Here is a 25611-nt window from a genome sequence, read left to right as displayed (position 1 = left end):
AAGGAAATTTCCAATTGTGTTTACCTTTTCATTCCAACTGGGTGTGCAAGCATAAACATGTCTAACTAAATCACTGTGTTTGTCAGAGCACTTACATTTAGAGAACTGGACTTACTCTTTTTGTTTATATATCATCCAGCTGATGTTAATGACTGATGATTTCTTGCTGGGGTCCATAGCATCCCAACAACAGATCATTAATCCTCATAGATTGTTGATGGCTGATAGGACCAGTTTCTCCCTCATTCCAGTGGTGGATCTATAGAGGTCACTGCTGGGTTCTTAGCTGATTCTGCCATCATTTAGGGTACCCAGAAGACACTGTTGCTGGTGAAACCACACTCTTCTGTGGACAGCTCCTAAACTTCATCCAAAGATGGAGTGAGACCATACCTCATCCTCATGTCCCCCAAACTGAGGGCTGCTGGAGCAGATGCAGAGAACCTGTTCTGAATTCCAGCTCTTTTTATTAACTGGCTACTTCTTAATTTGTTAAAAGCCAGGGGGGAAAATGTTTCCCTAGAAGCTCGTCTTTGTAAATTTGAACAATACTTAAGGAATCTCTCAAACCAAATATTTGCGGCCTTCAAACATCCCTTTTGCCATGAGGCAAACTCAAGATCTACAGACTGGATTTAATGCTTTAGTCCTTCTTTGCTAAGTCTTCTCTGAAGAGATGATGGCAGAAGCTTGATCTCTGACTGGAGGTGGAGTGGTCAGTGAAAATTCACCACCTGAGAGAAGGGACCAGGAAGGTACAAAAAATGCTTGAAAATTCCCTGATCTCTATGAGTTTTCCAAGTGAAACATACATATCTGAAGAGTCATAGCTAATATTCACAAATAAGAGAAAAGATATATTTGTCTTTCTGAGCCTGGGTTACCTCACTCAGAATGATTGTTTCCAGTTCTATCCATTTACCTGTGAGTTTCATAATTTCATTTTTCTTAACAGCAGAATAATATTACATTGTGTAAGCATACCACATTATCACATTGCTAATATCCATTTGTCAGTGTCTGGACATCTAGGCCTCTTTAAAGGGAGGGAAGATGTAACTCGGTGGTATAAAGGGGAATAGTAGAACATGAAGAGGTACATTGAAGTGGGAAGGGGAGGGCCGAGTAGAGTAAAGAATATGGGTAGGGATAAATAACATTAAAAACCTTTTATAAATCTCATCTGGAAACGTATCACTGCAGAAGCTTCCATATATATAAATATATGTGTGTATGTGTGTGTGTGTATGTGTATGTGTGTGTGTATGTGTATGTGTGTGTGTGTATACATACACACAAAAAAGTTTAAGTTACTGTATAATAGGGTGAACGTTTCCCTACTGGACATCACAGGCTAACAACCCACAATCCCAGTGCCAGGTGTGTGTTACTTTTTTTGAAGTTGCTGGCTAGTGAGGACTCATAGACTTCCCAAAGGTTACAGGCTGTTGTCAATGCTGTTTGTTACACTCCAGAACTTGACAGGAAGACCCTATTGCTGACAGCATCACATACTTGAGTCATAGAACATGGAGAAGTCAAGCTGGTACTCACCTGGAAGGCTCATCCTTACTGTTTAGCTTTCATGATACTTAAAGGTACTGTGCATGCTACTGGAGGAGAAAAGCATCACCAGTCTTACCTATATGTAAATGCCTATGGATGCAATAACTGGCCTGGCAAGACATGCCCACTGGTGTAATAGTGGCATGAACATCATGTGAGTAACCAAGCACTTTCTGCCTGGATTTACAGCCCTCTCCACAAGGTGAAACCCTCACATGGCACTATTATTGGGCCAAGAACCTATGGAACCTATGCATAGACAAGTCCTAGAACCTAGGGAAGAACTTACTACTGTTATTCTGCGAAATGGACATTATATGAAACCGACTCCTAGTGACACATTATACCCATAGAGTACTACATTACCAAACCCTCATCAGAGAAGTTTCTGTTTGTGATTAACACAGCAACCCTTAACTGGCCAAAGTTCAGGGAGTAAAGAGATTTCCTAATGCGTTAAATGGAGCATCCATACTTCACCTCCTCTTCCCAAGGCCCATAGATCTTTGAGGAAGGAGTAGAAAGGGTGTAGATACAGAGGTGGTGGATGATAAGAAGGAAACAGTATCTTCTGGACACAGCAGGGCAGCTGTACATATGAAGTTACAGTGGTTGAAACAGTGTGCACATGACCTGTGCAAGCTTTAGCCAGCCCAAATCCCAGCATGGAGATGGGAGCTGGATATGAAGTAGCATCCTTGGCCAAGGAGCTACTGGCAATTGACAGCTGCTAGCACAGAGAGCTCATTTTCTCTTAGAGTATGTATAGAAGTCAACCATTCTCCAGTGGCTAGCCACACATCCAAGAGTGTACACAGAACATAAACTGCACTTGATGGGTTAAAATTCTAAAAGGACACAATGTTATATGGATAGGGAAGTGGTGTTAGATCTAGGAAATGTTTGGAAAGGGGTTGAAAGTATCAAAACACATTATATGAAATTCTCAAAGAACTAACAAAATATACATATTTTTAAAAGAAAAAGAAAAATACTGGGAAACCATATACCCTTTGTAAGGGAGAAAATTAATTTAAAAACGTCAAAATGCTACCCTGTTACAATGACATCAAAAGAACTTCTAACATACTTATAAATGTCCTACCAAATAATTCTTGTTTAGTTCTTCAAATGACAGTAAATAAATACTACATATCACATAAATGCTACAAATCCAATCCATTACACCAAACCATAGGTTACACAACATATAACGAGCAGATCCTTTAAAAAAAAAAAAGAAAGAAAGAAAGAAAGAAAGAAAGAGAAAGAAAGAAAGAAAAAAAAACCTTGTCATTGAAGTTTTATTTTGTTGATCAATCCCTGCAAACTAAAGGTCACAATTACTGAGACTCGTATTTTCCTCTGACAAAAGGATATTTTAATAGAAAAACCAGGGAATACAAACAGAAGTCCAAATGACTCCAGTGTGGTGAATATATATATATATATATATATATATATATATATATATATATATATATATATATATATATATATATATATATTTTCAGCCTGTTGGAATAATATTTGAAGAACTCCTGAAACGGAAAAGCTTGTAAAGCACACTTGTGAGCAAGCCCACACTCTCTTCTTTTCACTTCTCTCTTCTCTTCCCTTCCCTTCCCTTCCCTCCCCTCCCTGTTCCTCCCCTTTCCTCCCCTCCCCTCCTCCCTTCTCTCTCCCTCCTCATCAGCCCTCTCTCTTTATAACATGAGCATGCTCAGTTCTTTCACCAAGAGCTGCCTGCCTCCCTCACCCAGCTAGATTAATGTCTGCAAAGCAACTCGTTTTCTGTCTGTTCTCCGGGACCAGGGTTGCCTCAGAGAAACTCTGAGGTGGTCTTCCTTCTCCTCATCAAACATCCCCCCTTTCAGCTGCTCCTTCCTGGTCTGCCCCTTCTCGCCTCTTTCCCACATCCGTGGAAGCTGAGTTTGATCTGAATATTTGGCTGAGCACAGTGTGGTATTTCTTGGAAAGATCGAGAAGTGAATGAGACGGGCGGGCTGGAGTATTACAGTTCTCTATGTTATGTGTGTTTCTTTTCGACAATAAATTTGAAAACCACCATCCTGGCTGCCTTTGTGCCATGGAACAGACTATTTTGGGCAAGAACACCCCCCCCCATCCTTCTTCTGTGGACTCCCCGGTCCCCTCTTCCGACGACGTTCTCCATCTGAGTGACTAGCAAACAGAGTGGCACAAGAAGTCATGACGTCTGGTGCTTTGAACAGAACCAGAGTCTGGCATTTTACAAAGCAAGGTAGAGTGTTTTATTAGCTCTTAACATTTTTCATACACTTCCTCAGGAAGAGGAGACCCAGGAAGGTGGATGGCAGAGAGAGTCAGGTACCCAACTACCTTCTGAAACTGCTAGGGGCTTTTAGTGACTTTGTGGCACTTTCCTATTGATGACTTTGGTCAAATTTCTCTACATTGTCTGAACAGTTTTAATCTGTCTGCTAATACGTACAATCCTGAATTGTAAATGCCCTTCCCTGAATGCAGAAGCCAAAGTTTTTGACCATCTGGATCGGGAACAGGTTCTAAAGAAAGTATGTTGCTCTAGGCATCCTGAAGCATGGAGTCACAGCCTGGATGCCACGGATTCAGGGGGCTCTGCAGGCCATACCTGGATCTGTCCTGGTTTTGAAGGTGAACCCTAGATCCTGGGTTCCACCTTCCAAGTGCTGTAATTTCAGGTTGTACCTCACCACGTCTGGCTCCCAAGGACTTTAAAATGAAGACCAATGGCACCCATTTCAGAGTTTAGGATTGTAATTGAACAGAGAACATGGGATCATTTCCCTGCAGATCCCTCTGAGTGAATGTTGAGGTTTCTACACTCCAGGACCTGGCAAGGCGGAGTTTATTGAGTAATGAGCCCTTGGTTTTTATCTGGAGGACCTGCCATGAAGTTCTTCTTATATAGTCACAGGGAACACACTGATGTCTAAGGCTATGGTGCAGGCCTGGCCATTCCCTTGCCTGCCCTCAGGGGTCCTGATGGACACATTGCACCTGGAAACCTTATAAGCCACCCTGGATGGGTGTGTGTCCTGATGTGCTGTGTCCTGAAGCTTCTCCTAGGAGGTAGAAACTCTAAGCACTCAGCTTGCAGAGTGTAAATCAGAACCTCTACAACTTGGTGTGTGTGTGGGGGGGGAGGATCATATCCCACACTGTTTACCAGACACCTGGGAATGGGTCTGAGCATATTTATCTATGTCACAAAATCAACAGTATTCCAATATATATGCCACTCACATGCAAAGGCTTGGACATCTCTGGAAGCTTCATATAGAGATGTCTTCTTCCTGAAAGAGAAACTTCACAGGAGACCTAGGATTTGCATTCCCTTGGATTACCTCTGATTGGAGTCAAGCCTGATTAAGGAACCTTTATATTAGCATGATATCATAAGGAATGTTTATGTGAATAAATTGAACTTATTCAAAAGGAAAATCTTATATGGACATCCTAATTTTTGAGTACATTACAACTCATAGGTCATGCTCTCCACACTCACCATGTTGAAATGAGACAGCAAAGCTAAAGTGTGAGGCATTGTACAAAACAACTGATGTCATAGTTTTAAAAAGTTAAGGTGTTCAAACATGCACACCAATGGGGACATTTCATATTCAAAGCATAACTGTAACCACCGGCTTCATAGTTCTATTGTGACCAACTTTATAAAGTGAATATCCTTATCCAGGCCATTTTTATCAATTTCTTCTTCAACCTGACATCATAATGATACATTCTAAGAAAAAAATGTAGGGCCTTAGACCTGCCTCAACTGAATGTACCAGGCTCTGCTGACTCCCCATGGGAGACCTTGCCTTAGAGGAGGTGGAAATGGGAGGAGGGTTGGGGGAAAAGGCTGGGGGGCAGGAAGGGGGAAGAGGGGGGAATCTGTGGTTGGTATATAAAATGAAAACAAAATTTTTTAATAATAAAAAAGGAAAAAAGATAAATAATAACTAAATAAGTTGTGAATTAGCAGTTTTGTAAATATTGCTAGAGAAAAAGATTATTAAACAGTTTTCAACTCAAAAAGAAAAAAAGAAAAAAAATGACCAATCTCAAAATAACCATCCTTGTTCTGATTTACTTATAGATGCACTCCTTAGATAAAAATTCCAGGTAGAACCTTCCAGAATGTTCCTCAGTAATGTGGGGATTTAACAAGGCAACTCCACGTAGTTAAAAAGGAGGTTTATTTTGGGGTAACTTACAGCCAGTAAAGGGGTTGGTTACAGGATCCAGGACAGGTGAGGTACAGTCCAGCGGGGTTCTCTGGAGAACTCTGACTGGTCTGCCATCCAACATCCAGGATCACCAGGAACCAAGAGGGCCAGCACATCCGGATCTCGGATCTTAAGAGCTCCCACCTTGGTCCTGCCCCAGGAGCAGGTCATAGGTAGGCATGGCAGTTACCAGAAGCCTCACTAGGTGTAATACTTCCAGGTCAAAGCTGGAGCAGCTACCCACTACACCTCAGGTTACCAAACTATCCCTAGTGTAGCTTTCCTGGGGCTGGTGCTACTCAGTCATACTCTGACAAGATTCTCTGACCCTCAGCATTTCCATTGATAAAATGGTGTTCATGCTGGATACCCTGCTCACTTCACATGACTGCTGTTGACCAAGTAAGAGAGAATTCAACCTGGAATCTGCCAATGCAGACTTAACGATTATTTAATCAGGTGTCTCAGTCTGAAGAAGCTGTTTCTCATTTTTCATGGCCACGTTTGCAATACCACATTCATCCTATAAAACTTTGTCTTAAACATTTCCCAGAACTTAAAACACATCCCTGTGAAACTTTCATAACTCTATTTCCTGTTCTTTTTTTCCTCACGACAATGTCAATATTTAACATGTTCCTACCCTCTCCATACTCTTGGAGTGTTCTCATAATGTCCTCCCCAAGGATGAAAACCTATTTATTGTTTGTTTGTTCATTTTTGGTCGTCTTTTTTTTTTTTACTTAAAGAGTAGAAAAGGTCTCGTGGACTTCCTGGCATCCCTGAACACTGTGGAGGCAAAGCTGACCTTACCAACTCTGGGGTTCCTCTCTGCTAGAGGCAGTACTGTCTGCAGTAATATCTGCATTAATCAGCAAGCTGACCTTTTAACTTTTCCTGGATCACTGCGATTTCCTCAAGACCAGGGTGCAGATACAGTATGAGATTCCTTTCAAAGTCTTCAGGCTGAATCTCAGGGGCTTGATGGACAAAGCACCATTTCGTGTTGTGTGGCCTTTTATAATGGTCTCTGCTTAGCTCCATACCCAGACACTGGCTGAGCAGGTGGGAAAATTAGTGGCAAAAAGGTATGAGGAGAAATGGAGCATAGGGGAGTATTGTGCAATAAAACCAAGTGATCCTATGCTATAGCATGGAGAAGAATCATTATAAACTTCCCTTAACACGAAATACTAATAATGTGCCATTTTAAAAGTATAGGTGGGCTTTTCTTTCCCACTTGCCAGTTCCCAAATAACCAACAGGGAAACTCAATATTAATTATAAATTCTCAGTTGATAGCTCAGGCTTGTTACTAACTAGCTCTTACAACTTAATTAATCCATATTTCTTATCTAAGTTCTACCACGTGGCTCATGGCCTGTTACCTCATTTTGTACACATCTTGCTTCCTCTGCATCTGGCTTGTGACTCCTGAGACTCTGCCCTTCTCCTTCCCAGAGTCCTCGTGGTCTGGCTCTCCTGCCCAATCTCTTCCTTCCCAGCTATAGGCCAGTCAGCCCTTTACTAACCAGTGAGAGTAACACATATTTACATATTACCATGTACAAAGATTGTTCCACAGCAGAAAAGAGACATCTCATCAGTGGCACTGTGAGGCTAACCTTGGTTTAAGTGTTTGAGTACTCTTCCCTTCCTAGCATCCAAATGGATTTATCTCAAAAAGTGTATGTTTAACATTTTACAAACAAAGTGTTTGGGAAAAACAGATTTTTGTTTACCTGAGTATCACTGGCATTTTATCATATGATAGCTGTTCAATAAACATTTCATTTGGTGGTGATTTGATGATGATTATGATGGTAATGACAGTGGTCATGATGATGGTGATGATGGTTGTGATGATGACAAGTTTGTAAAACAACTTCTTCCAAGTACTTATGATAAACTTTTCCATTCAGTGTGACTTCTGCAGTGGACATCTAAGCCCCATATTGTTTCCATCGATGAATTTAAGCCTTATGCTTAAATTATGAGGACACATATGATCTTTATTAGGAAATACTTTTTGTGAATCGGAATTTATAAAGAATTCCTCCATCTTTCCAAATGTTTTCCCCTCATTCCCTTATTATCAGATTAATTTCTGATTGGTATCACGTTCACTTAGGTTTCTTATTCCCAGTGTTAAATCACTCCTGGTTGATACATGCAAAGAAATTTTTGTTTATTGAGAGTGTAAAGATGTTTAAGAATGTTTGTTCTAAAGTTCAGATAGCTGGGCATGAAAACTTAAGATGGCACTCAAAAAGACTTGGTAGTTTTGCTGACTATACTTCTGAACGTCAAAAGAAATGAGTAAGGACCCACCCAAGAAGACTCCCCCTTCTGCAGTGTGAATGGCAGCATCAATCCTTCAGGCTAGCTTAGCACTTATTGTGGCTCACAGGATCTGTCTCTAATTCAAATCAGGGGAGGAAGTGACTTAGATGATTGGTCCTGTACCACTGGAAACCCCCAGCAAAAAGAACTCCATCCTTTGCTCTGAGAATAAATGAGATGTATATAGTTGTCTGTGGTTTGGTAACAAAGCAAGTGGAAATGTCCAAAGTTCATCCTGAGTTCATATTTTCCTCCAAGCCTTCACCAGCATCAACAGTTCTCAGTCCTCAGGTGTCTTACCTTTTCTTTTATTAAAATGTCTTTTTGCTGTGTTTTCCACTGATGTCATTTTACCCACAGGATGCAGTCAATAAAGTTCCAACTCCTTATCCAGACTTTGCAGGTTTTTTTGTCATCTGAAAAGAGAATGGTTTTCTCAGTTTTTCTTCTAATAGCTTCTTTATCCTTCATCATTTCTGCCATGATGCCTATATGTTGTCCTCTTAGTACGCATCATGGTTTTTCTAAATAAATAATTTTACTCACCCCCTCCATCATAGCTGGGAAGTGTCCAGTCATTTGTGTCCAATGTATGTCATTCAAAATCTAAATCCAGTCCTATCTGGCCCATAAAAGTTTCTTAGGCCATCACAGACCACACTGGTCCTCTATACCACTCCTCTTACTTACCTAGTATGGTCTGAATGTTTGAAATGAGTTACTGGCCATGCTTTCTATTCACTCTCAGCTTCATGTCTGCTCCCTGCTTCCTATTTTCTCTGCTTCCTGTATACTCTGCTTCCTGTCTGCTCTGCTTCCTGTCTGCTCTCAGCTTCCTGTCCACTCTGCTTCCTGTCTCCTCTGTTTCCTGTCCACTCTGCTTCCTGTCCACTCTGCTTCCTGTCTGCTCTCAGCTTCCTGTCCACTCTCTGCTTCCTGTCTGCTCTCAGCTTCCTGTCCACTTTGCTTCCTGTCTGCTCTCAGCTTCTTGTCCACTCTGCTTCCTGTCTGCTCTCAGCTTCCTGTCCACTCTGCTTCCTGTCTCCTCTGCTTCCTGTCCACTCTGCTTCCTGTCTGCTCTCAGCTTCCTGTCCACTTTGCTTCCTGTCTGCTCTCAGCTTCTTGTCCACTCTGCTTCCTGTCTGCTCTCAGCTTCCTGTCCACTCTGCTTCCTGTCTGCTCTCAGCTTCCTGTCTACTCTCTGCTTCCTGTCTGCTCTGCTTCCTGTCCTAGTGAGATATGAGCAAACAACTTTCATGTGTTCCCACTGCCACAGTTATCATCTACTATACCCTCCACACCCTGTGACTGACCCATGAGCCAAAATAAACCTTTTTTCTCTTAAGTTGTTTCATGTCAGTTGTTCGGTCACAAAAATGATTGAAGTAACCAATATACCACCTGTGTAGTAGTTTGAATCTTAAATGTCCCCCACCCAATTTACGTATGCTGGAGGCTTCTAGCCCAGGAACAAGGTAGTTGAACTTTCTTAGTTCTGGGTCCTAGTGTGAAGTTACTATATCACTGGGGATGTGTCCCCAGTGGGAAACATGAAGCACCAGCCTGTCTCTCTTCTCTTGTGCTCCTAGGGCACAATAGGAACAGTTTTTAGGCACATTATTACCTCTGCATGGCTGTGCCCTGTAGGCCAATTGATTGTAGACTGAAAACTTGGGCTAAAGAAAACATTCGCTCTTTATAAACTGACTACTGTAGATAAGATTAACATGGAGATAACTGGCTTAATTTATCCCATCTCATTCAGAAGGGAAACTGTCTCTATGAGCTGGGGCCAATGGGGAGGCAGCAGGCATTCCTAGCATAAGAGCTTATTTTCTGTTGTATTCTTTATATTCTTAGAAAAGTATGCCTACGGCAACAGATGGATGGATGAGGCCAGACAGTACTGTAATTGCACTTAGAGTCTACAGAGACCCTGTTTTCTAGCCAGAACCATGAACACTGCACATATGGCTGGGGACTGTTTACTACTGTGACTGATGTTTCTAGAGCTTTGTAGTGGGACAGAACTGCATCAGCTGAACTCCCAATGGTGTTCCTTAGTTTTACGTTCACCTGTCTTACAATCTTTTTCAGCGTTGTTGAGATAATACCACTATTTTCCAGCGTGTGTGTGTGTGCATACACACATGTGCGTGCATCTGTCTGTCTGTCTGTCATCTGTGTGTACCTGTGTGTACAGGTTAGTGTGCATTTGCGTGTGGAGAATGGAGGTGGGCATTGGGTATCTTCCTCTGTCTTTCTCCACCTTAGCTTTTGAGGCAGGGTTTTGCAATGAACCTAGTACTCAAGTTCAGCTGGAATGGCTGCCAATAAGCCCCAGGGTCCACCTGTTTCTGCTTCCCCAGTAACAGGGTTACAAGTGTACTCTTGGCTTATTTAATGTGGGAGGTGGGGATCTGAATTCAGGTTCTCATGCTTGCAAACTGCCACTGTACTGAGGCATCTTCCCAGTCCTTTACCTTGTTTGACTTCATTTTCTAGGACTTGGGAGAAAGAGCCCAGTTTGAGCACCTTGGGTTATATGCTCAGTCCTGAAAATCCAGATGAAAAATCTCACTAAGATGCCACACAGTAGCAGGGAGAAGTCATTCTCTACCACCCTACCTGGGCACTTGGGTTAGAGGGAGAGAAGATGCTGGGCAGGGCACTCTGACAAATGATCATCCCAGCTTGAAAAGGTCTCCCAACAGAAAGAGCTGGTAAATTACGCATGTATTACATCAATAGCTCTTATAGAAATATATATATATGTATATACATATATATATATATATATATATATATATATATATATATATATGGAGAGAGAGAGAGAGAGATAGAATGGTGTTTGCCTATAATCTATATAAGACACCTCTTCAAATAAGCAAATAAAGCATTTTAACTTGTCGAGGCTGTAAGTTTTTTTGCTGGTGGAGAAAGTGTGAGAGAATGCCCAGCTCACCTCTTGCATTCTTTTCTCCTGACTTTGTGTCCAGCCCCTTTAAAGTCCTTTTGACTCTCTGCTTGCATGTCACTCTTGCTCAACTTCTGGCCTTGTTTCCTTTACTCCAGGTCAAACTGGATTCACCGGTCCCCTTCCATTAACCTTTTGGTTCATCCACTCATTGTGTCTGTCAGCAGCTGCAGGAGATGCTGATTATGTTGGGAGCCTCTGGGAAGGAGATGAGACAGAGAAGCACCAGACGATAAGGAGACCAACCAGAGAACGATTACTAAAGCCCTCAGTGTGAAGCGCAGCCAGGGCAGCGGCTGCTGCAAACCTCTGCAGTTGTTGGCTTTAGACAGGGGAAGGATGAATCAGTTTAGATAACTCAGGAATGGGCTTGAACCTTTGCCCAGACCTCTGAATGAACCACCAACAAACCCTCTGCGTTTTCCCAAATTAAGACATTGAGAAAAATATTGAATGTGAGTTTCCCTTTCTTTCCCATCTCTGCTTCCCTGGGGAGTTGCTGGGACCACAAGGCAATTTTTTAATAATAATGGATTAGATTTTCAGTACATATTCCCCTCTGGCCATTTTGATGTGTCAGAAGTGCTTTACAAATGTTAAGTGCTGCAATTAATCTCCTGGAAGGGGGAGGGAGGAGAGATTGGCCAGCTGGAGATTTTTAGTGATTTCGCTTAGTTAAGATTTTGCTATTATTTTCTGCTTTGGTGTGTTTTCCTAGAAAGTCAGTCAGTCAATCAAATATTTAAAAATTGCCTGTAATCTGCAAAAGTCGGTGTGGTTGGTGCTGGAGTTATAGAGCAAGGCCGACACACCAGAGTTCTATTCTCCTGTCACCTCTGGGGAAACCCAAACACTGGCTAATTTAATGTGTGCACTTACCTTGACGCATTTGCTTACACATCTAACAGAATACAACACAGATGTTCTTAAAGATAAAATTTATTTTATTTTTAATTATCTGTATATGTGTATGTGTGTGCTTCACACGGAGGCCTGAGGTGCCAGGATCTCCTGAGCTGGAGTTATAGACAGGTCACTCTGAGCCGCCAGACATTGCATTCTGGGAGCCCAACTCAGATCCTCCTCCGCAAGGGCAGCAACACTCCTGAGAGCTGGGCCACTTCTCCAGCCCTCACAGTAAAGATATTTGGTTGGTTGGTTTTTGTTGTTGTTGTTGTATTGTGTTGAAATGGGGTCTTGCTATGCAACCCTCACTAGCCTGGAACTCATAGCAATCCTCCTGCTTCAGTCTCCCAAGCACTGATTATAAGTATGAGCCCCTGTCCAGCTGTACTTTTCTTTTTGTTGTTTTTCGTGTCTGTGCTGCAGTAAATAGGCCATGTAATGTTGTTATGATTTCTGAATTGTTAATTATTTTGCTTGTTGATGGCCCATTTCCCCTTTGTCCTCTGAAAAGCATTCTCACCATTGTGAATGCCATCATTATAATTGGTGTGCATTAATAGAATGGCTCTTTCAAGTGTTCTCTGTGCTTTGCCTGTGGACTCAGCACAGTGCGTGTGTCTGTACATCCTGTCCCACCTTCACAGAGCTGACTTGGTTTGGAATGATAACGGAAGGCGTTTGGAAGAGTTCCACCCCAGATGACAGCTCTTGGCTGCCGGTGCTTATGCCTCTCATTGTCATGTTGGGTCTAACAACTCTCTGTCATCCAGATCAAACGCAGGGACTCTCAACCTTGCAGACTCTCCTCTCACACTGTTCTTCACACCACCCATCTCATTTCATTTAAACCGGGGAGCATTGCATGAGCAAGTACTGCATATGAGGCATCTTGGATCCCTAGCCTGATAGTCAATCATCTCCCCTGTGTTCTTCATGTTCTTTTTGATAATAGAGCTATTTTTAGTGACTCTATAAAAGATAGCCCATAGGTCATTACAAAAACATTGGTTATGGTTTTTTTTTGTTAGGGAACTTGTGTGTGGTGTGTGTGTGTGTGTGTGTGTGTGTGTGTGTGTGTGTATACACACTTATAGGAGTGTGAACATGTAGGTGTGCTTACTCATATATGCCCATGGGGGAGCCAGAGGTTGATATCAGATGTTGAGTGTCTTCATCTATTTTTCTCCATCTTATTTTTAAGTCAAGAGTCTTTCCTTAAAGCTGGAGATCACAGAATCAGATCACAGATCCAGCTAGGCTGGCTGTCCAGGGCTCCTTTCTCTACACCCCAACCCTGGGATTCTAGGTACCTGGGTTTTTACAATTGATATCATGATCCTCACTTAAATATCACTTGTGGAATTGACCCAAAATACCAGTCAAAAAAACCAACATTGATCTGATTCAATTCCATTTTATTGATGGAATATATACAAAACTTAAGATGAGTCACAGGTAATCCTGGGCAATAGGACTGGGAAATGACTACATCATAGTTTATTTGAAAATAAAGAAAAACCCTCAAAAATATATTTCAACAAAAGTGCAAAAATATAAATGTATACAATAGATAGAGGTAGTGCAGGAGGAAGGCCGGCCAATTCTCTTCAGGGAGAAAAGCAAAACAAGGGAGAAGATTCTCTCAGAAGAAAGAATTGTCACTGTAGTTAATTACTTGGTTTTTTGGAGATAAGTTTTCTCTTGTGTATTCCAGATTGGCCTCTGACTTGAGTTTCTGATCCTTTGGTCTTCACTTCCCAAGGGGTGGGGTACAGGTGTGTACTACCACTGAGTACTGAGGGTCAAGATATTCAGGGATTTACACACCACACAGTCACTCTACCACATGAGCTCTACATCCCCAACCCCAGAAGATAGAACTTTTAGTAGGCATTACCAGTGTTCTCCTACCACATAATAAATAGACTCAAGCTTAGTTGTTTAAACTAATTTTCACTTGATACAGGGTACTCCACAGGAGGGAATCCATGCCTGATCTGTAAACATGGTCAGAAACCATGGCTAGGGATGTCATAGGCCCCAAGGAAGAATCGATTGATATTGTTTTTCTAAATGGTCATGTTGTCAAACTGCTGTCTAAGTGTTTATGGTTTTATCCACAGACTTGTGCTCCTCTCTGCCATGGTCAGAGAAGCTTCTTGTAGTGGGTAGTGATGAAGGCTCAGACAATGAGTGCTCAGCAAGCAGTAAGTGGTTCACCTATAGCAGCCTGTGCTGTCCAGGGCCCAGGGAACACCAGGGTAGAGTGGGCCAAAAGCATAGAAGATCGAAAGGATGAGGAGGAAAGCTAGGAAATGCTGGCTTCAGGACACAACATGGTAAATGCTAATGAATTCACAGCTCACATGATACCCACACAACATCAAGCCAATCAAAATCCCAGCATTACACCTAGCCAAGGAACTATTGGCAGGTGATGGCTGCTGAGGGAGGACAAGTCACTTTCCTTTCGGGATACGGACACTGATAGGTCGCCTGATGTCCCAATAGATGTCCTCCGCTCATTTGCATATGATCAGCACTAACTGAACTAAGCGAACTATTTATAATGATATTTTTAAAAGGACCTGGTGTTGGGAGGGAGATGGGTTGGTAAGTCCTGGAAGGGGGGGGGGGTGTTGAAGAAAAATAGTGAGAGGTAAATATGATAAAAATCTAATATGTATGTATGTATGTATGTATATATGAAATTTATATTATTTTTAAATAAATTAGAAGTAACATTATATCCATGTGCAGTAGGTTCTACCAATGTGTTGAGGGGACATAAAACGTGGCCAGCAAAAGGAAGCCATTTCCACACAACTGCTGCCTTGGTTGACGTCTACTAGCAAGCAAGATCGGGCGGGGTGTTCAAGGTTTTCAGCAGCAGCAGGGTTGCAGGGTTTAGACCTAGTTTCAAGTCCTTTAAGAGCCGGTGGATGTGGCAGTCAGGGAGCAGCACTCCAGAGTACAGCCACCATTTGTTTCTTGATCCTCTGACGTCGGTGTGAGCACAGTAACTCCGACTGCTGCATCCTTGGCAGAGTTAAATACACAAAAGCAAGCTTTTCAGTCACTCTGACTCTGCAATTGTCACACAGCTGAAGAGTTTCTAAAGCTTCAGCGCTGAGGGAGCATTCCTGGAAGCTAACACTGGAGACCATTCTTTGGCCTTTCTGAAGACTCAAAAGTCCAACCCCCTGTATCAAGTTATTCCCACTGAATATACTTGAGGTTTTGTTTATGTTTTCTCTCTTGTGCCCAGATTGAGACAATTATATCTTTTTAGAGGTTAATCAGAGTAAAAGAAAAATGTCTGGCTTACTTGGATGAGTACTCCAAAGGCACTTGAACCCTAGAGGTTCCAATTCAATTATCCATTTATAGGTAGCTAGTTTATATGGAGGAAAATCAGCCAAGGGCACTCTGATGTCATATTGACTTCTTGGATTTCAAATTTTTCTGCTGTGGAGAGGGAGCATATTTAGGTAGGCTACAAATAGTAACATTGTTTTAATAACTCACCCAAAACTTAGCCCAAGCACAGCCAAGCCTGAGTATTGAAAACTGGAGACCATACATCGCTCTTCATGTGACAGACAGCTACAGTTAAATTTTAAATATTCAATCACATCAGTCCACAAGAGCTGTAAATCAGCCTCTCAAACATTTGTCACTGCTGGTCTTGCAATCAAGAAGACTCAGAGTCAGGAGCTGGAGAAATAGGCCAGTTGGTAAGGTTCTTGCTTTGAAAGCATGAGGACCTGAGTTCAATCCCCAGAACACAAGTGAAAAGAGTCAGGTATCCTGGCATGGAGAAGTAGAGATGAGTGGATCCCTGGAGATTAGCCTAACATGGTTCCAGACCAGATCCTGTCTCAAAAAAAAAAAAAAAAAAAAAGGGGGACAGCATCCGAAGAATGCTACCCAATGTTGTCCTCTGATCTCCATACACATTTTCTACATGTGCTTTTGCACCCCACCACACACAGATATAAAATGTCTCAGTATCTGCATCTCTGAATCAAGAGGTGGCAGACGATAATCAGAGATATGACATCTTGTGATACTGGACTCTTTGCCTTGGTAGTGAATTCAAAAGTGCAGCTTTTATGTACTAACTGTGGTGGGGTTTGGTTTTTAGACATACCTCTGCCAGTAGGCTTTGTCATTGTGTTCATGGGGTTTTGCTTTGTTTTGTTTTGTTTGTTTGTTTGTTTTGATATTCACAGGAAGCCATCAGTCAATGCAATGGTCTGTTGAACTTAGCATTTGTATGCTGGAAATCTTTAGGAACAAAGCAATCAGATAATTGAGAGAAAACTTCAGTGTTTTGAACCATGACCTACCACCCTATAGCTTGGGACTTTATAGAAGATGAGGTGAGTTGCTAGCTCCATAAAGCTTTTGCTTCCTACCCTGTGGGAGTTCTAAAGGCAAGGGCATAACAAGCACCTAGATATCAGCTTGGAAATTAAACAACAAAAAAAAAAAGTCCTGTCACAGAAGGTGACAGAAGATCAACATCCATTTTCTTTCTTTCTTTTTTTTTTTTTTTTTTTTTTTTTGGTTTTTTGAGACAGGGTTTCTCTGTGTAGCTTTCCTGGAACTCACTTGGTAGCCCAGGCTGGCCTCGAACTCACAGAGATCCGCCTGGCTCTGCCTCCCGAGTTCTGGGATTAAAGGCGTGCGCCACCACCGCCCAGCTAACATCCATTTTCTGATTGAAAAGCTAGTGGTGTGTGACACTTTTTAGCAAAGCACCCCACCCCACCCCCAGGTAATACAAAAATAAAACTGTGTCATTCTTTTCTGACCAGTGGTATCCAAGACAGAGATGCCTTATGCTTCGGGGGCGACTATCCTGGAACAAGCCGGAGTCTATCAAAAGCACCCTCAGGGATGTGCAACGTCTTGACACAGGGCAGATAGGTTTCCCCTGACTCCATCTCACTGGATGTGCGCGTGTGCACTCACCGCTTATGCTTGCTGACAGCTGGGGCTCCTATTGCCAAGATCTCTGCAAATGGCCTGAATCTTTGGCTCAGGGATCACTTTAAACCAGGGAGCCCAAAGCTGTCTTCAAAGACAAATGTGATTGGAGATCTCTGATTCACATCATGCTGTATGGGTTCAGCCTGAGGGTGAGGGGGTTGTTCAGCTCCCACATAGGATGATGAAGTGGCTACCCCTCTGTTATCAGTGCTTCCTTGTCTGAGACATCCACACCTAGGAAGCTGCCTTCTGGTCTTGGAAGAAAGGAATCTGCCTGAGAAGGGATAATGACAAGCTGCACATGATGGGGGAAATGGAGCACAGACCCAGATGGGGGGCAAGTTCAGAACCTGCAAAGACTTCGGGTGGGGGCTAAAGAAACGCAGTCTTTGGTTTGATGCAACTCTATGTTGTCTTTCACTTGTTAAAATAGAGACTAAAACACAAAGTCAACAAGGAAACACAAAGCCACACAACTGGCTTCTCATCCCATGGGTAAAGCATGCTCAAAATCAGCCAGTGGTTGTCCGTTCAGGGAGCCCAGGGATACCATCGGATCTTACTACAAGTACCATCTCAGGTTTGCTACAAACAAGAGACTCCTCTTCCCTCCTCCTCTTCCCTCCTCCTCTTCCCTCCTCCTCTTCCCTCCTCCTCTTCCCTCCTCCTCTTCCCTCCTCCTCTTCCCTCCTCCTCTTCCCTCCTCCTCTTCCCTCCTCCTCTTCCCTTCCCTTCCCTTCTCCTCTCCTCTCCTCTCCTTTTGCTCTGTAGTTGGGAAGCATGTCATAAATCTCCTTTGATAATAATTCTTTGATGAGCTGAAGAGCCTGAAACCGTGGCCCTGCTTTCCTGTAGGATTGCCACAACATTACCTTGACAACAGACTGAGGATCTGCCAGCTGGATATCAACGAGGCCCTTCAAGAGAATCCAAGATGAACTGCGCATGATGGTTCAAGCACTGAAATGCAGCATGTGGGAGGTGGATGTAAGGGGACCAGAAGCTTAAGGTCATCATCCAACTACCTAGAAAACTTAGGGAACAAGGAGGATTGCAAGTTCAGGGCAATGGTCCTGTTGGGCAATATTGTGTAAGAAAAGAGCATAATGGACAGGCTGCATCCCAACCCTTTATAACGCACAGCCCCCACCTAGTCTGAGCTGTTGTTTCTACTTCCTCAGAATCCATTCATATTTTCTATGGTATCTCAAAACTGTGGCATGATTTTCTCAGATCAGTCAATCTCAGGTCCTTGCACCGGCTTGATATTCCAGATTAGGTTTGGGGAAGGAAGAAAAGAGGCCATATTATTTTAACATCTTGTCAGAAGATAGAAGTCCCCATTATACTATTAGATGTGAAATACCTTTGAAATGCGAGAGGCTAACACTGCTGATTACAGACAAGAGAAGAGGGAGTATGGAGACTTTATTTAGGGAAAGTTACTTTTTTTAAGTGTCATGGGACCCTGAGAATGTGCAAATGATAAATGTTAGTTAAATGATCTAATGACTACAGGCATGTTTGCCCTTTTGCATCTGAATATGTGGGGAGATAGATGTTATGAATGCTCAGGAGCTTCTACTTTCCTATATTTAGAGACAGATAACTGATGAAGTCTGTGTGTGACTATAACAAATGTGGAAAACATCCTTCTAAGTATTGCTTTGAAAACATTAAGAAGTCATGTACAATTCAACACTTTCCATGACCCCAGAATAACAAAAGGGTGATGTGAAACAAAGAAATCACCTTCCACTTTTTTTTTTTTTTTTAATGAGCATGTTCCAAGTCACCTACTGATCTCACACTTTGGGATCAGAAATATGAATGAGAGAGAATGAATTTATGGTCCAATGGTAACAGACAGCTAAATATGACCTATGTAATAATAAAGATAAGCTTTGGAGGACATATGAGCCAAGTAAAAGGATTTCTCAATCAAATGCAAACGGAGTTAGTGTGTGGCTGAAAATATCCCCAGGAAGAGTCATGAACTCTTATAACAGTTTAAGACATGGGAGGGACAGCGTGATGTGACCAGAATGGAGCTGCATAGACCCCAGGAGAGTGGGGACAGCAGCTTCTGAGGAAGCCACACACTTAGACTGAGATCAGAGGACAAAGAAAGTTGACTGTTATTCCAAGGAAATGATGTGGAAGCTCTCACCTGAGTTACAGGAAGCTTTGAACAGTTTACTGATAACCTTTTGAGGTGACCTGAGTAGGTTGTTCTACCTAATCTCTTTGAAAGGTGGTGAACAACTGGAGACTGGACTCATTCAAGTCATCGCTGTCCTACAGTGGCCAGCATGACCCCTGTTGGAAATGCAGATGGCACAGTCAAAGAGACTGGGGTTGTGAATCCCAGCTGGATCCCTCTGCTCAGAAATCCCTTGTGGCTGTGGGCCTGTGGCTTAAATTCTGACTTCCAGAGGCTTCTTAAGCAGTGTGCTTTTGGTTTTTGTTTACTATTTTGTGTGTATGGGTATTTTGCCTGCGTGTATATCTGCGAACCATGTGTACCTGGTGCCTGTGGAGACCAGAAGAGGGCATCAGATCCCATGGATCACATGTGTGAGGTGGTCAGAGGTCTACAGTGAGTGTCTCCCTTGGTTGCTCTCTACCTTACTCTCTGAGACAGGGTCTCCCACTGAACCTGAAGCTCACTGGTTGGCCTGGCAGCAAGCACCAGGGATCTTGCCATCTTAAAGTCCTCCCAACCCTGCCATTTTAGGAATGTGCCACCATGTCTAGCTTTATTTAATTTTTAAAATTTTGGTTATTTGGCAGTTTCATACGTGTAAAAAAAAACAAAAACAATAACAAAAAAACAAAAAACAAAAACGAGTTTCCATGCTTTCAATTTCTTTTACCCCATCTCGTCCTCCACCTCCTTCTCCGCCTGAAGCACTTCCGCCCAGCGAGCCTTTCCTTCTTATTTTCACATCTTTTGTGTGGTTCCCCACTACATTTAATCCCATGTGAGCAGGGGTGAGAGGTTGTTTGCTGGAGCCTGGCACTCCATCCGTGGCCAGACGACTGAAACAGCTTTTTCCATAGGTGCTAGGGACTAGAACTCTCCTGCTTGAGTGACAAACACTTTACTAAGAAGCCACCTCCTCAGCCCTACAGGAAAACCAGTCCTTCATTCCCTCTTGGGGGTGCTTTATGTCATGTGTGTGTTGAGAAATGAGTTTGACTCACTGTAGATAGTTAATTCTTGCTAAATGAATAAAAATACACACACATACAAAATATACACATAGTGACCCAGTAATGAAGGCTATGTTGGGCTGGCTCCCTTCCTCTCTGAGAGGAGCTGCTTTGAGGGGAAATGCCTGCAGCTATCGGAGCGACCAGCTCTGAATCAGGCCGATAATTTCACAGCTCAAGACCAGATGTGACTGAATGTGCTGACAAAGAGTGGGGTTCTGGGTCAACTGCTGAGATTTCCAGATCAATTTTTAAACTGTCTCCACCAATTGGGGCAATGGCACTGTCCATAATGTCTCAGGGAAGGTAATGATCAGAATACAGAGGCTAACATAATTTATCCCAGCTTAGCCAAACTATCCGTGAGGCAATCTGCTTCTTCACTCATCTCTTCCACCCCTTTGTCTCGCCCTGCGGAGTTGAAAATATTTTGGAGGGGAACTGTGGGAATCATCTTCCCTGGAACACTGGCAGATATTTTTTAATTCCATTAATGGAAGCTTGGTGCCAGTTCAACACGCTTTGTTAAATATTGTCCTAACTTAACTCTTGCCTTTATTCTCAGCATTCCCTTGGCAAAGAGTGCACAATCCTTGTTCCCTGCAAACATGTGAAAAGGCATCAGGCATGAACTTTCCCTTTATCTGGGTCTTATCTGGGATATTCTGAGTTTAGAATGACTGCAGACCCTGCTGTCTTTCAGAGAATATTCAGGGATAAACTCCAGATTTTTTTTTTCCTATTTGCAGTAAAGAGCTGTGGTTCTGGAAAATTTCCTATGCTCATTCTTTTCAAACTGAGGAGTCCTGAAATTCAGTCTATAGTGTGCAGTGACTCAAATTCCAGCTATCCTAACAGAAAATCAACAAAACAGGATATATTTTTACATTGCTAAACAGACAAAAAGCAGTTGTTTCTTGCAGGTTTGGGGTGCACACGTGTGTGGGTATGCTACCCAGTACTCTTGCATAGCTTTTATTTTTAACTAGAGAAAGTGATAGAAACAAAAGGAAGCAAGCAAACAAACCAAAAAGCCTGGCTTCATTAATCCCACAACAGGAAGAATAATCAGGCACATTCAGTAGCATTCCCTCTATTTCCTTTATGAAAATAGGTTTCAAAGGAAAAAAACAATTGAGCAGTTTGTTTTATAGCAGGGCCACTCTTGCCTCGCTGTTTATTCCATTTCTGGCCACCATCAGCTTTATCCATTTGGACGACAGATGCAAAATAATTGTTCAATCTGAACTTTTAAAAGAACCACAAACTTTGGTACCTTTTCAGCGATGTGCTTCTAGCCCATTCTTGAGGACGTTTTCTCACGGGGTAGCAACCTTTATGAGAGACTCCAGATGCCTGGTGCATGTGAGCCGTTCTGTTACTTCGTATTTGGAGCTGCAGTGTGTCCTTGGCTCTAGCAGGAAAGGAATGAGCTTTGAGCATATAGGGTAGCATACCCAGTGCAGGGAACTTACTCTTCCTTTGGTAGTGAGCCTCCAAACAACCCTTCTGCTAAACAACCCTCACAGCTCCCCTTCAGGCTCTGCAAACCAAAGAAAGGAGTTTTAACACCCAAGACATAGAATGCGGGATCTGAGTATGCAGAAGGAAATTGAGAATCCCACAGTATTTCAATTTCTTACGTCTTGACGTAGTCCACCATGTATGTAGATAGAAGGAATAGGAGGTGATAAATGTAATGGTATCGTGACAAACGTGGAACCGTGCCTAGAACCTCAGCCTGCATGTATCAGGACAGCGTAAGCAGGATGTGTGTTTTAATTCCTAGATCATCAATGGTACTTTGCCCAGCAGAGAATAAAGAGAAGATATAGTCAACAGGGTTTGAATATGACTCTTGAGACTTTGCTTTTTTATTTTTCTTGGTTTTTTTTGACACAAGGTTTCTCTGTGTAGCTTTGGAGCCTTTCCTGGAACTCACTCTATAGCCCAGGCTGGCCTCGAACCCACAGGTCCACCTGCCTCTGCCTCATGAGTGCGGGATTAAAGGCATGCACCACCACTGCCCAGCCTGACTTTGCTCTTTTATAGTTAATTCTCTCCACTGAGCATAGGTGGTATCCAAGGATCTAGTTAGATGTCACTCCCGTGACCATATTATGTATATGACAAAAGAGTTATCTTGTTGGGCCACATCTAGTCACATCTCTAAAGGTGCTAACTAGGAGAATGGAAATGTGAGAGGACTTCTGAAGGGACCATGTGGTAGGGATCCAAGTGGAACCCCCAAGAGAAAAGCACAATCCAGGGACAGTGAGCAACACCTTGGGAGGCTTGGGTCCCACAGCTATGAGGGAATTTATTCTGGTAGAAACTTGAGTCAGGTTGGAAGCAAATCTTCCCCTCCTGCTGCCTCTGACACTTCCGTAGGAGTCATGTGGGATACTGAGAAGACAGTGTAGCTCAGATGAGTATGGACTTCTGACTCACAAGAGATAAGGTGTGCACTAAGCCTAGGTAGTAATAGAAAACTAATACAGAGACAAGTCCTGTAGAGAGATAATAGCAGGGCTGCCTTGCAGGTGTGAAACTCAGTGGAATGTGAAAGGATAGCACTGTCCCTGTGACTAGTCCCGTGTCTCCTGTGGAGAAATCACAGTGAGAGACAGAACATCAATTTGGGTGGTTATACTCGAGAGCAAGTACCAGGCTAAGCACAGGGAATAGTGATTATGTTTTTTAAACAGAAGTGGTAGAAATATGAATTGGAGAAAAGCGTTATGACACATAAGAAGAACAAAGGTAAAATTGTAAAAAAGGAAGGAGGGATCTTCAAGAAATACTTCAGTGTCCAACCTGACTTCGGGGCCCATATGTCTTCACCCTTAGCTCACATTCCTCCAAAACCATTATGGATAAGGCCTTAGGAATTATCTGATGACGGAAAGAATTGAGAAGCATCCAACTGTCCAAATGAAAATCAGCGCTGTGTGAAACAAAGCTGAGTTGTTTCATTTAACTCCGCTCTGCATGAGAACAGATAAATTTGACTGATCTGTGGCAGTACAGAGTTCCTTCTCTTTTCCTTGAGATGGGGCCTCATACAGCACTTGCTGGCCTTGAACTCTCCATGTACCTGAGGGCTTTGAAGCTCCTGATCCTCCTGCCTCCATTTCCTGCCAAGTTTATGCACTCCTGGTGATGGAGTCTAGCCTTTGCGCTTGCCAGGCAGGCATTCTACCAATGAAGCCACATCCCTATCCCCACAACATTGTTTTTAACATACAGATAGACTTCAGATTGAGACATATCACTCACCTAGCCTCTGCCTCTGGACTAACAAGATGTTGCAGTTCCCAAGAAGCAGTGGAGGTAAGAAAGGACAGTGAGCATATAACCAGGTAATCGGCCAAGGGGATGGGGTAACTAGGGTTCCATTCTATAGACTCCTGAGTTTTCCTATTTCACTATTCGCAGCGGGTCCTGCAGATGATGGCACTCGTGAGGTTTGGAGATAAGATACTTCCAATAACATGATACCAGGAGGACTTATCCAGATAAGAATTTACAGCTAAGTCTGGAAACAAGCAGGCCACTATAGCATCTGAGTGTGTGAGTATATGGAGGAGGAGTGTGTTCATCTGTGAGGGCATGTGTGCAGGCCGGAGGCTGACGTCTGAATGTCCTCCTCGGTTGTTTCTTTGACTTACCATTTGAAGCAGGGGCTCTCTCTGAACCTGGCACTTACTGCTTGCTGTTTCCACTGGACAGACTGACAAGCAACTGCCACCTGCCTCATGCCCCTCTTCAGCCCCCAGTGCTGGGGTGATAGATGCACAGCACCAATTCTGCTCTTTATACAGGAGCTGGGGTCCCAGACTCAGGTTCTCACGTTTGTGCAGCAGGCACTTTACCCTGTGAGCCATTATTTTCCCGGCCCTGTTTTTCTCTGTTGCACAGAAATGGAGTATAGAGTCAGCTGCATAGTTTTATCCAATAGGAAGGCTTCTCATCTTTTAGCAGGTAATAGTTAGGAAGCTTTAGTAAAATTCTGATAGTTCTGCAAAACAGACTCACATTCAGACTTAAAGAATTATTCTCTCTCTCTCTCTCTCTCTCTCTCTCTCTCTCTCTCTCTCTCTCTCTCTCTGTGTGTGTGTGTGTGTGTGTGTGTGTGTGTGTGTGTGTGTGTGTTTCTCTCCCCTCTCTCTCACCCAAATTGTGTGCACTCAGCCGCCCTTTGGAGCTCACTGGCATAATCCCTGGAAGCCCAGATGTTGCATATTAATATCATGATAACCATTACTGTTACGACTTCCTACGGCATTTTTCTTTCTTGTAGCTAATCTTTTCAAAAGCCAAGCCTCATTATTTTAAGATCCCTACCTAAACGAAACATTTGCTTTTGCACTTAAGGCTGTCAGAAGCAGCGCGGCTGGAACAGAAGAGACCCGCCTGTCTTCCAGGCCCTGTGAAGTCACTGGGAATGGCTTACAGAGCTGGGACACCCTCCTTATGCAAGAGAGGGATAAGGCCGACATCCTTAAACCAGGGTGAAAATGTGCTCACTTCTGAAAATAATCTGTCTTTGGTTTCAATTCATATTCCACCCTTTCAAGGACCTCGAAGAAACAGCACAGGAGCCGGGCTCCAGTTCCCCCATGAATTGAGCGTTTGTTGCCTTGGAAAAAGATCCATCCTGTGGGGGTGTCCATGGCAGCTGACTGACTCCCAGAAAGGATGAAGGATTACAAACAGGACTCCAGTTGGATGTGATTTCAGCCGAGTGTGGTATTATTTTTCCTTTATGGTTAACGGCCTGGTGCTTTTCTTCTCTGTTAGAATGTGAGGTAGAGCACGCGTGACCCAGGCTCCACGTGGAGCTCCTCCCCACTCCCCCCCAGGAAGGGCACTGCGGGCCTGGGGCTCTAGATGTGTGGCATTTCCCTGATGCTCCCCGAGAGCCAGCTAGCGCTGCCTGTGGTTTTTCCAGGTGGTGTTTAAAATATGCCTCGCTGGAGCCCTCTTGAAACTTTAGGAAGGCCTTCCTTGCGAACTGTGTTCTGAGAGCGGCTGCGGGGTTTATAAGAGGATTCATCGTTTTGGACCAGGCTCCAGGATGAAGCAACACACCAGCTGTAATCTGACCTAACCCTAATACAGTATTACAGCATGATCAACTTGGGAATTTCGTGTTTACATGTTTAGGCTTAATCATATTTTAACCCCATCAAATTGGCCACACGCAGGAATAGTCTGCTCTGTGCACTTCCCTGCAAGTGCAGATCGCAGGGCGGGTGTTGCCTTTGGGCCCAAGTGCCTTGATGGTGGTTATGGCATCTTTCCCCAGCTCTGACCTTAGCACTGAGAGGACTGAGGGCCTCTGCC

The 25611-nt window shown here is 43.2% G+C and overlaps 2 long non-coding RNA genes across 2 annotated transcripts; both read right to left on the bottom strand.

Annotated features, from left to right (window-relative positions):
• Positions 1 to 7986: 7986 nt before the first annotated feature.
• Positions 7987 to 9275, bottom strand: LOC131925285 (uncharacterized). Its single transcript, XR_009383209.1, has 2 exons — positions 8853 to 9275; positions 7987 to 8578 (listed from the first exon to the last, which is right to left on the bottom strand). It is a non-coding gene; the product is annotated as an uncharacterized LOC131925285 (long non-coding RNA).
• Positions 9276 to 11132: 1857 nt separating this feature from the next.
• LOC131925578 (uncharacterized) lies at positions 11133 to 24312 on the bottom strand. The gene is made up of 3 exons (XR_009383295.1): positions 21539 to 24312; positions 17919 to 18006; positions 11133 to 11340 (listed from the first exon to the last, which is right to left on the bottom strand). It is a non-coding gene; the product is annotated as an uncharacterized LOC131925578 (long non-coding RNA).
• Between the last annotated feature and the right edge of the window lie 1299 nt (positions 24313 to 25611).

Source organism: Peromyscus eremicus, chromosome 15, assembly GCF_949786415.1.
Source record: "Peromyscus eremicus chromosome 15, PerEre_H2_v1, whole genome shotgun sequence".
Lineage (NCBI taxonomy): Eukaryota > Metazoa > Chordata > Mammalia > Rodentia > Cricetidae > Peromyscus > Peromyscus eremicus.
Note: the sequence above shows the minus strand (reverse complement) of the source record. Positions and strands in the feature narration are given on the sequence as shown.